This window comes from Symphalangus syndactylus, chromosome 16 (genome assembly GCF_028878055.3).
Source record: "Symphalangus syndactylus isolate Jambi chromosome 16, NHGRI_mSymSyn1-v2.1_pri, whole genome shotgun sequence".
NCBI lineage: Eukaryota > Metazoa > Chordata > Mammalia > Primates > Hylobatidae > Symphalangus > Symphalangus syndactylus.
In genome coordinates, this window is record NC_072438.2 from 85762334 (window position 1) to 85774506 (window position 12173).

General features: G+C 43.2%; 1 non-coding gene across 1 annotated transcript; it reads left to right on the top strand.

Annotated features, from left to right (window-relative positions):
- The first annotated feature begins 7975 nt into the window (after positions 1–7975).
- On the top strand, positions 7976–8085 carry LOC129465128 (U6 spliceosomal RNA). The gene has a single exon (XR_008651896.1). It is a non-coding gene; the product is annotated as a U6 spliceosomal RNA (small nuclear RNA).
- The last annotated feature ends 4088 nt before the right edge of the window (positions 8086–12173 follow it).

Consider the following 12173-nt stretch of genomic DNA (forward strand, 5'->3'; position numbering starts at 1 on the left):
CACCTGGCCTCGTGATCGGCCCGCCTCGGCCTCTCAAAGTGCTGTGATTATAAGAGTGAGCCACTGAGCCCAGCCTTTGCCACACACTTTTAAACAACCAGATATCACAAGACCTCACTCACTATCTCAACACAGTACCAGAAGAAACTCTGCCCCTATGATCCAATCACCCCACCAGGCCGCACCTCCGACATTGGAGATTACAATTCGACATAAGATTTGGGTGGAGACACAGGTTCAAACCATATCACATGAAAACACTGTAAACAAGTAACCAGAGATCAGCACATCTCTTTTTAAAGGAAGGGATAATAAATATTTTTTAGACTTTGAAGGTCATATGGTCTCTGTTGCAGCTACTCTGCCATCGAGTGAAAAACAATCTTGAACGATATGGAAATGAATGGAACTATTTTGTTTTAATAAAACTTCATTTCAGTAATAGGCTTTGTGCCAAATCGGCCCCATGAGCTTCAGTTTGCTGACCCCTGGGGGAAATAAAAAAGCATACATAAGATCATTTCATCGAGTGATGAATGCTATGAAGAACATCAGGTGGGGTGGGGGTAAGTAGGAGTGATGTGTCAGTGTGGAATTAGATAGTCTGATGGGATAACAAGTGAGCTGAGTCCTCGGTGAAAAGACAAGGCAGTCATGCAGAGTGAGTGGGGGTGAGTGGAGGGTGAGGAAACACTGCAGGTGATAGAAACACAAGTGCAAAGGCACTGAGATAGGATCAAGCTGCATGGCTGCTGTGCTCTGGGCACAGGGAGGCCGACGTGGTTGTGGGGTGGGGATTGGAGGAGAGAGAGACAGGAGGCAGGTCCCAGAGTGCTTTATCAGCCTCAAAAGGATCTGGTAGGTGGGGCGCAGTGGCTCACGCCTGTAACCCCTGCACTTTGGGAGGCCGAGGCTGCTGGATCACCTGAGGTCAGGAGTTCTAGACCAGCCTGACCAACATGGCAAAACACCATCTCTACTAAAAAGGCTGAGGCAGGAGAATCGCTTGAACCCGGGAGGCAGAGCTTGCAGCGAGCCAAGATCGTGCCCCTGTACTCCAGCCTGGGCGACAGAATGAGAATCCATCTCAAAAAAAAAACCCAAAACAGAACAAAAACCAGCCTAGGCTACATGGCGAAACCCCCATAGCTACAAAAAAAAAAAAAAAAAAAAAAAAAAAAAATTAGCCAGGTATGGTGGTGCAAACCTGTAGTCCCAGCTACTCAGGAGTCCAGGACAGGAGGATTGCTTGAGCCAGGGAGGTGGAAGTTGCAGTGACAAGACTGTACCAATGCACTAGAGCCTGGGCAACAGAGCCAGATCCTGTCTCAAAAATAAAATTAAAAAAAAGAAACAGAAAACTCCCTCATTCAACCCCCTCTCCATCTCACAGTCTCCTCTCTCCCTACCTCTCTGGAGCTCTACACCTTTTTATCTTCTTCTGAATTCCCAAAATTACCCTTCCTTCTCTTCCTGAAGGATCAAGTTCATCTCTCCCGCCCTGTGATGGTTGAAACTACCACTGCCACTATGGAGATGCCTTCTCCCCTGAGGCCCACAATCTCTTATCTTCTTCAGCAATCACCTCAAGCTCCTTTTTTGTGGGTGTGCATTTGCATGATCTCTTCAGCTAGATGAAAAATTGGTTATGCATTACTTCATTTGTTGAGCCTAAACCTGCCAAGGACAAGTACAGTAACCTATGAAATAGCAGATGTAGGCCGGGCGCAGTGGCTCATGCCAATAATCCCAGCACTTTGGGAGGCTGAGGCGGGTGGATCACGAGGTCAGGAGATTGAGACCATCCTGGCTAACATGGCGAAACCCTGTCTCTACTAAAAATACAAAAAAAAATTAGCCGGGTGTGGTGGCGGGTGCCTGTAGTCCCATCTACTCGGGAGGCTGAGGCAGGAGAATTGCTTGAACCTGGGAGGTGGAGATTGCAGTGAGCTGAGATCGCACCATGGCACTCCAGCCTGGATGATAGAGAGAGACTCTGTCTCAAAAAAAAAAAAAAAAAATTAAAAAACAAACAAAAAAAGCCAAGGTGAGAGTATTTACACCAGAGAAACTGGTAAGTGTTGCAGATCACAGCTAACCTCTCCAAAGAGTCAGTTCTCCATTGTTTACCAGCATACAACTAATTGTAAACCAGTTGAATGGGAGTTTAAAGCAAACTTTCCAGTTTGTCTTTTATGACTCCACCCACACACTCTCTGCCCTAATCGCTCTGAACTTGGTACCCTTTGCTGAAAATACTTCTCATACCTCTGGGTCCTTCCATATGCCATGTGCCTAGAATGTGCTTTCCTGTCTTTGCCGTTTGGTGGACTCTGACTCATCCACTGAGCCCTGGTTCAAGTACAGCTTTCTTTGGGAATTTTTTTCTGACTCCCTGTATGAGTTTGCTAGGGATGTCATAATAAAATAACACAGACTGGGTGGGTTAAACAACAGAAATTCATTTTCTCGCAATGCTGGAGGCTGGAAGTCCAAGATCAAGGTCTCAGCAGGGTTGATTTCTCCTGCAGCCTCTCTCCTTAGCTTGCGGACAGCTGCCTTCTCACTGCATCCTCATGTGGTCTTTCCTCTGTGCATGAGCATCCTTGGTGTTTCTCTGTATGTCCAAGTCTCCTCTTCTAAGGATAGCAGTCAGAATGGATTAGGGCCTTGTATTAGTCCATTTTCACACTGTTGATGAAGACATACTGAGACTGGGCAATTTACAAAAGAAAGAGGTTTTGAAATTGTCCCTAAGAGAGCAGGCAGGTTCATTTTTCCTCCTTCCTTATTCCTGCCAAGCCCTGCTGCCGAGGGAGCAAGGTTGCCTTCCTGATGGGTGAGGCTGAGGGCCACACCAGAATACTGGTGAGAGAACTGCAAGGAGCTGGTGTCCTGAGTACCTTAAGTAACATCCCTGTCCTCCAACCTTTTAAAAAAGTTATTGTATTAGTCCATTCTCATACTGTTATAAAGAGCTACCTGCAACTGGGTAATTTATGAAAAAAAGAGGTTTAATTGACTCACAATTCCACATGTTGCACAGGAGGCATGGCTGGGGAGGCCTCAGGAAACTTACAATCATGGTGAAAGGTGAAGGGGAAGCAAGTACACTTCACATGACCAGCAGGAGAGAGAGAGTGAAGATGGAAGTCCTCCACACTTTTAAACAACCAGATCTCATGAGAATTCACTTCCCTTCACAAGAACGGCAAGGGGGAAGTCCACCCCCATGATCTAACCACCTCCCACCAGGCCCCTTCTTCAGCACTAGAGGTCACAATTCAACATGAGATTTGGGTGGGGACACAGAGCCAAACCATATCCATTATTAATTTTTAATTTATATAAATAGAGACGGGGTCTCACTATGTTGCCCAGGCTGGTCTTGAACTCCTGGGCTCAGGTGATCTGCCTACCTTGGCATCCCAAAGTACTGGGATTACAGGTATGAGCCACCATGCCCAGCACTCCACCCTTCATGAGAGAAAAATAAGCATATTTGCTTTAAGTCACTGTTTTTATTTTTTTAAGACAGAGTCTTGCTCTGTTGCCCAAGATGGAGTGCAGTGGCATGATCTCAGCTCACTACAACCTCCACCTCCCAGGTTCAAGTGATTCTCCTGCCTCAGCCTCCCGAGAAGCTGGGATCACAGGCATGCACCACCACACCTGGCTAATTTTTGTATTTTTATTTTTATTTTGAGACAGAGTCTCACTCTGTTGCCCAGGCTGGAGGGCAGTGGTGCGATCTCAGCTCGCTGCAACCTCCACCTCCCAGGTTCAAGTGATTCTCCCGCCACAGTCTCCCGGGATAGCTGGGATTACAGGCACCCGCCACCACGCCCAGCTAATTTTTGTTATTTTTAGTAGAGATGGGGTTTCGCCATGTTGGCCAGGGTGGTTTCGACCTCCTGACCTCAGGTTATCCACCCACCTTGGCCTCCCAGAGTGCTGGGATTACAGGTGTCAGCCACTGCGACTTGCCTAATTTTTGTATTTTCACAAATACAAAAAAAAAAAGTAGAGATGGGGTTTCACCATGTTGACCAGGCTGGTTGAAGTCACTGTTTTTTAAACATTTCTATAAGGTACCAATGAAACATGTCATTCTGTAACTTTTCTTTTACATATTCATACCTCCACATTAATATAGATATATTTAATCATTTTTGCTGTTTGATGGTATATTGGATTAAAAATGGCTACAATGGAAAACAGTCTGGCAGTTCTTCAAAAAGTTAAACATAGAATTACCATGTGATTCAGCAATTCCACTCCTAGGTATATTCCCCAAATAATTGAAAACAGGTACATGAATGTTCATAGTAGCGCTATTCACAGTAGCCCCAATGTGAAAACAACCCAAATGTTCAGCAACCGATGAACAGATTGTAAAAATGAGGTATAATCAGATAATGCAAGGGTGTCCAATCTTTTGGCTTCCCTGGGCTGCAATGGAAGAAAAATTGTCTTGGGTCACACATAAAATACACTAACAATATAGCTAATGAGTTTTTAAAAATTGCAAAAAAAAATCTCATAATGTTTTAGGAAAGTTTACAAATTTTTGTTGGGTGGCATTCAAAGCCATCCTGGGTCATAGGTTGGACAAGCTTGATATAATGGAATATTACTCAGGCAATAAAAACGAATGAAGTCACAACATGGATTAACCTTGCAAACTTCTATGCTGAATGAAAGAAGCCAGTCTAAAAGGTCACCTATTGCATGATTCCATTCACATGAAATATCAAGAATAGGCAAATCCACAAAGACAGAAAGCAAATGAGTGGTTAATGGAGGCTAGGGGTTGACAGGAATCAGAGAAGTAATGAGTATAGGTTTACTTTTGGAGGGATGAAAATATTCTAGAACTAGAGAGTGGTGATACTTGTACAACACTGTGAATGTACCAAATGTCACTGAATTGTACACTTGAGAATGGTAAATTTGGAGTTATGTGAATTTTACCCTTCCCTCTCCCCCCAGTGGCCACAGATTCCTTGCAATTCCTTCCATCAAGAGAGTCTGGGATCTGGGCCAAGCTCTGTGGCTCATGCCTGAAATCTCAGCACTTTGGAAGGCCAAGGCAGGCAGATTGCTTGAGTCAGGAGTTCGAGACCAGCCTGGCCAACACGGTGCAATACCATCTTTATTAAAAATACAAAACAAATTAGCCAGGAATGGTGGGCTAAGGCAGGAGAATCGTTTGAACCCAGAAGGCGGAGGTTGCAGTGGGCTGAGATCATGCAACTGCACTCCAGCCTGGGTGACAGGGTAAGAACCTGTCTGAAAAAAAAAAAAAAAAAAAGAGTCTGGAATCTGAGGTCTGGGGTCTGGGCTGGCTTTATGTCAGGCTTTGACCAATTAAATATGGCAGAGGCAACTGCACAAGTTCTCCAAAGATCTCGCAGCTTTTGCTGTCACCCTAATGCATTCCGGAGACTGTCATGGTGTAAAGAAAGGCCACGGGGAGAGAGTAAACCAGCTATGCAAGCCATCCCCATGAGCTCCTGCCCTGTGCGGGAGGCGGTCCTAGATCACAAGACACAGCCCAGCAGCTAACTGACTGCAGTCACCCGAGAGAGCCCAGATAACAGTACAGAGGTCAAGCCCCATCAAGCCACAGAATAGTGAGAAATAACAAGTCATTGTCTTCAGCCACTTAGTTTTAGGTGGCTTGTTATACAAAAACAGACAACTAACACAAAGAGTATGTCACTATGCACATTTACCATAGTTTGTTTAACCAATCTCCTTCTGAGAGGCTTTTAGGTTGTGTCCAGGTTTTTAACTTTTCTTTTTTCTTTTTCTTTTTTTTTTTTTTTTTGAGACGGAATTTCACTCGTCGCCCAAGCTGGAGTGCAATGGCGCAATCTCGGCCCACTGTAACCTCTGCCTCCTGGGTTCAAGCGATTCTCCTGCCTCAGCCTCCCAGGTAGCTGGGATTACAGGCATGCGCCACCAGGCCCAGCAAATTTTTTTGGTATTTTGAGTAGAGACAGGGTTTTACCATGTTAGCTAGGCTGGTCTCCAACTCCTGACCCTCAGGTGATCTGCCTGTCCCGGCCTCCCAAAGTGCTGGGATTACAGGCGTGAGCTACCGTGCCCAGCCAGGTTTTTCACTTTTCTAAACAATTTTGTCCTGGATATTCTTATATAAACAACTCTGTGCACTTAACTGATTTTTCCTAATACTTCAGCAGCACACACTTGCATTTGATGGAAGCTCTGGAAATAAAAAATCCAAAAATATTCTCAACTCATTCCAGAAGCAAAATTAATAGTGGTGATATCAGGCAATTTTCGGTGGGGAAAACAAAGCCTCACTAACAAGAGTTTACATAAAATTGGCCCTGAGATGAACCCCATGAATCTTAGTCCCAACTTTCTTGGATGGCCAGCCTCTTGTTGTTTTGTATTGCTCTTCATTTTATACTGTTTTGTTTTGTTTTGTATTGCTTCCCTTTGGGTGGGTGGGATCCCTGGAGATGTACATAATTTGATTTTAAAAATTGTGAAAACATTACCTCTGCCATGACCTGAGCCACTGAAATTGATGCTCTGAGTCTCCCTGGTCTCCTCATAGTTTGTTTCCTAGATTAAACCCACGAATGAGGGTATCGATTAATAAAACCGAAGTCACATATATAGAGCAAGGGAGGCTTTGATGGGGATAGACCTGCACGTGTGTAAGATCATCAGAAGATTTAGGGCAGCTTTGAAAGACAGATACCCTCTCATTACAGTGACTGAATTATGACTATTCCATTAATAAATATAGTGAAGTTGATAGAAGTTGATGGGAGAGTGAAGAAGGTTTTGAAGTGTGAGAAGAACCTCACTAGGAAAAATTCAACAAATGGTTGGAAATGTAGTTGGAAATGTAGTTGGGATTTCTTCTTCTTCTTCTTTTTGTTTTTTTTTTTTTTTTGAGACAGGGTCTGGCTCTGTGGCCCAGGCTAGAATGCAGTGGTGCTGTCTCCACTCACTGCAGTCTCCAACTCCCAGGCTCAAGTGATCCTCCCAAGTAGCTGGGACTAACAGGCATGCGCCCCTACACCTGGCTAATTTTGTTGTTGTTGTTGTTGTTGTAGAGATGGCGTTTTTCTATGTTGCCCAAGCTAGTCTCAAACTTCTAAGCTCAAGCAATCTACCTGCCTTAGTCTCCCAAAGTGCTAGGATTACAGGCATGAGCCACTGTGCCTGGCCTGTGGCTGGGACTTCTTATAGCTTGAATTATAGACTTGGGGATCATTTACGAAGATATGGCAGGTGAAGTACAGAGAATTAATGGTGAGAACATAAGAATAGGGGGAAGAACACGTGCTCAGGATCCACCATACTTTGGAGGGAGAAGGAGAAGAGGAGCCTGCAAGGGGAAGAAAGTGGTCAAAGAGATGGGAGAGCCAGACAAACGGAGGGTCACAAAAGCTAAAAAGAACCAGCTTCATGATTTGTGGCACCCTGTGCAAAAGGAAAAGGCAGAGCCCCTTGTTCAACAATTATTAAGAATACTGGCCGGGCATAGTGGCTCATGCCGGTAATCCCAGCACTTTGGGAGGCAGAGGCACGTGGATCACTTGAGGTCAGGAGTTAGAGACCAGCCTGGCCAACATGGTAAAACCCCATCTCTAGTAAAAATACAAAAATTAGCTGGGCGTAGTGGCCCGAGAATGTAATCCTAGCTACTTGAGAGGCTGAGGCTCGAGAATCTCTTGAACCCAGGAGGTGGAGGTGGTTGCAGTGAGCGGAGATCATGCCACTGCATTCCAGCCTGGGTGACAGAGTGAGACTCCGTCACAAAGAAAAAAAAAAAAAAAGAATATTAATGGCCATTGCAGTGGCTCACACCTGTAACCCCAGTGTTTTGGGAGGCCAAGGTGGGAGGATCTCTTGAGGCCAGGAGTTCAAGGCTGCAGTGAGCTATGATTGTGCCACTGTACCCTCTGTCTAAAATGAAAATTCTTTCGTGCTCACTTCGGCAGCACAAATACTAAAAATTAAAGCAAGACAGACAGAAGATTAGCATGGCCCCTGCTCAAGGATGACATACAAATTCATGAAGAAGTTTATGTTTAAAAAATATATATATAGAAAACATTTCAGGCCAGTCACGGTGGCTCACGCCTGTAATCCCAGCACTCTGGGAGGCCGAGGCGGGTGGATTACCTGAGGTCAGGAGCTCGAGACCAGCCTGGCTAACATGGTGAAACCCTGTCTCTACTAAAAATACAAAAAATTAGCTGGGCATGGTGGCGGACGCCTGTAGTCCCAGCTACTCAGCAGTCTGAGGCAGGAGAATCACTTGAACCCAGGAAGCCGAGGTTGCAGTGAGTGGAGATCACACCATTGCATTCCAGCTTGGGCGACAAGAGTGAAACTTGGTCTCAAGAAAATAAAATAAAATAAATTATTTTTGGCCGGGCACGGTGGCTCACGCCTGTAATCCCAGCACTTTGGGAGGCCGAGGCGAGCAGATCACCAGGTCAGGAGATCGAGACCATCCTGGCTAACACGGTGAAACCCTGTCTCTACTAAAAAAATACAAAAAAATTAGCCGGGCTTGGTGGCGGGCGCCTATAGTCCCAGCTACTCCAGAGGCTGAGGCAGGAGAATGGCGTGAACCTGGGAGGCGGAGCTTGTAGTGAGCTCAGATCGCGCCACTGCACTCCAGCCTGGGTGACAGAGCGAGACTCCGTCTCAAGACTCCCAGCCTCCTGAGTAGCTGGGACTACAGGCGCCTGGCTAATTTTTTGTATTTTTAGTAGAGCCGGGGTTTCACTGTGTTAGCCAGGATGGTCTTGATCTCCTGACTTCGTGATCCGCCCGCCTCGGCCTCCCAAAGTGCTGGGATTACAGGTGTGAGCCACCACGCCCGGAAATTATTTTCATTTTTAATTATTATCAATACATAGTGTATATAATTATGGGGTACATGTAATGTGTGGATACAGGCATACAATGTGTAATAATTGCATTATTTGTAATTGTGATTAGGGTATTCATCGCCTCAAGAATTTATCATTTCTTTGTGTTATGAACATTACAATTCCACCCTTTTAATTATTTAAAAATATGCAATAAATTATTGTTGCTGTAGTCACCCCGTTGTGCTATCAAATACTAGTTCTTCATTCATCCTATTAAGAAAAAGTGGTATTTGCTGTTATCTGATGCCTAACAAAAAAAATAAGTAAATAAATACGCAAAATAATTTTAATATAGGAACAACAGAATATTAAACCAAGCGTGAGGCGCTTAGGGCTCTATGCAATTAACTATATGGGTTGCACACCTATGAAGCTTGCTCTGAAGCTAAGAAGTTAAAGAATTTTTAAAGAGGGGAATGTCAAGGAGAGTGAAATTGGAGAACAGGCTGTTGAATTTGATGATTTGAGGTTACAGTGACTTTCAAGAGAGTGGGGTGGGGGAAAAAATCAGATCATGAGGAGTTCAAGGGTTGATTGCTTGGGGGATAAAGTACAGCAGTGAGAAGTTGGGCATTTGAAGAGAGATGGTCCAGTAGTTCAGAGAGCAATTGGGTTAACGAGCAGCTGTTTTCAAATAGAGCCGACACGATCCTGTTTATTGGCTTGAATACTGAGTGGGAAAGGCTGAAGATGCAAGCAAGAGGAGTAAGTGAGGACACAAGGTTTGGAAGTGGCAAACATGTTGTGATTAACAATAACGGTAGAGAGATGATAAACTTTGCAGTCAGTCTCTGAGCCACCCTGGAGTAATGGAAGAGAGAGGATCATAAAGACACAAAAACACCAAGAGAGAAAGCGAGATGTTAAACATAGCTCCCAGGGGGCTTAATCATTAGAGAGGTTTTCAGGGTTTCAGGGATTTTTGTACTTTTTCTTTATTATACGCAAGAGGACCAGCCCCAAACATGAAAACTGATTAATTTGTGAAACTAACACTCCATGAGTTTTGTAGGACATCACCTGTAGGAGGCATTCTTGCTGTAGTTTGAAGTGATGGGGATTTAGTTAGAATTAACTGTCCATCACATGCTCTCTAATGAGGTGAATGACATCCTTGCCTTAGCTCAGCTTGTAGAGAAATACAACTGCTGGCAGAAATGAGTTCTTCCAGTGTCTTATCCCCATTTTAGTTCTATGTTTATTCTTCTGTACTTAATTCTATTACAGTGTGAAACATTTCAGGTATTTTCCCCCAAATTTATTCTATAGAAACCACCTACAGTTGTTTTCAGGTTCAGCAGAAAAAAATTCCCTTGAGGATTTCTGAATTCTAAGTTATGAGAAATAAAAGAAACACTTGTGTAAAAATTTAAAGCACATTAAAAAAAATTCCCTTTTGTTTGTTTGAGAAGGTAAAAACATTTGATGTTTTAAACATCCAAGAGGGTAAGTGAGCCCAGAGGATGGACCGCCGTTTAGTTAAGCATGAAAGGACTTTAGAATTGTCAGTTATTAACTTCTAATTTGTGTGAAAGAAACTTTGAGAACTTTCCCTTTCTGTAACTAGTAATTAAGCCATTATTCTAACGGGCAATTAAGGGGTGAGTGTTTAATAAAAAAAAAAGATAATGGAAAAGACTCTACACCCCAAGACACATCAAGACAAGGAATGGCAGCAGCAGCAACAACAAAAGGAACTCAATTTGAATTCACAAAGGAAATTAGACAACCTGTTTCAACTAAAAACGAACAAACTGTTGGTGGAGAACAAAAACAGAAGATTGTTATTACTTAACTCACAAATATACATATGCAACTCTCTCTTTCAGTGGGGGAATGATCCAATCAGTATTAAAATTTTGTTGATTGTAGATTAATGTATGCCACTAAATAATTTGAGCTTTTGGGGTGTTTTATTTTGAAAATGTCATACTCTGTTAGCCTGGTTTATTTGAAAGGTAGGACAGAGAGTTGAGACAGACCTTTGCCTCATGGAAACACACTCTTCCTCCTATTATTAACATTCTTGTGCCACTGTCACTTCTCAGAGGGCAGGGTTTAATCGTTTTAGTCTAAACTGCTTTGTCCAGTGGTTAGCACAACTCTCTCAGACGAAGCACTTAAATTTTAAGAAATGGTAATAAGACTGGATATTCTTAGAAATCTATTGATTTAAAATGCTTCCCAGTCTCTGTCCAATCCCGTCAAAGCCCTTATAAATTTAACATGCTGCTTTTTAACAACTGATTCAACCCCAGATACTTGAGGGTTAGATATCTTATTTAGAACATGCATTTTGCTGTTCAGCAAATAAGAGTCTCGCTGCCACAGCTTATCTTACACCTTTTTGAGAATATGGGGATATATAGAAAAGCTGATGAATTCTGATAACCTAAAGTGGCGATTCCCAAGCTCTGAACTGGTTATCGGGGTGCTTATTAAAATACAAATTCTTTCAATACAATCCACAGGTAAAGAAATGAAAAATGCAAATTCTTAGGTAATCAATTTGCCACAAAGATTCGGAGTCGGTCTTTTTTTTTTCTTTTTAGCAACTGATAAGGTGATCTAGGGATCAATATTTATAAAACATTGATGTCGGTTTTTTTTTTTTTTTTTAACTTTCTTGCCCTGTTAACTGATGATGTAAGCTTTTTGAAGAAATAAAATGATTCAGTGAAATCTAAACTTTACATATTAGATCTGGCTCACGATTCTTTACGTAAGTCAAACTGGGGGCAATTATTAACAATATCTTCTTAACTGGCAGGAAAATCACTTTTAAAAGATTAGTAGACTTTAAATAAAGTTTTAGGCTTACATAAAAATTGGGCAGAAAGTACAGAGAGTGTCCATAGACCCCTCCTAGCCCCTCACCCTCACTTGCCCCTATTATTAACATGTTGCACTAGTGTGGTACGTTTGTTACAACTGACAAGCCGATATGGAAAGTGACTTTTGAAATGACATGGAGAGGTTGCCCAACATATCAGTGGCTGGGCTGACGCTGGGAACAACGTCACACCCACACACTCACTTCAACAATCTCCCTGGTAATTTCTCTGGCAGAGATGTTGTGTGCAGATTAATACCATAATGACTGTAATTGTTCTGCTCCAGTATCTGAACACCAGTGGTTGCAGGACCCATTTGACTAAGCACTGGGATTGCTGGTATTTATCCTGACTCCATCTTCACTTTCCTTGCGACCTTGGACACAAGCTTTAATGGCTCAGA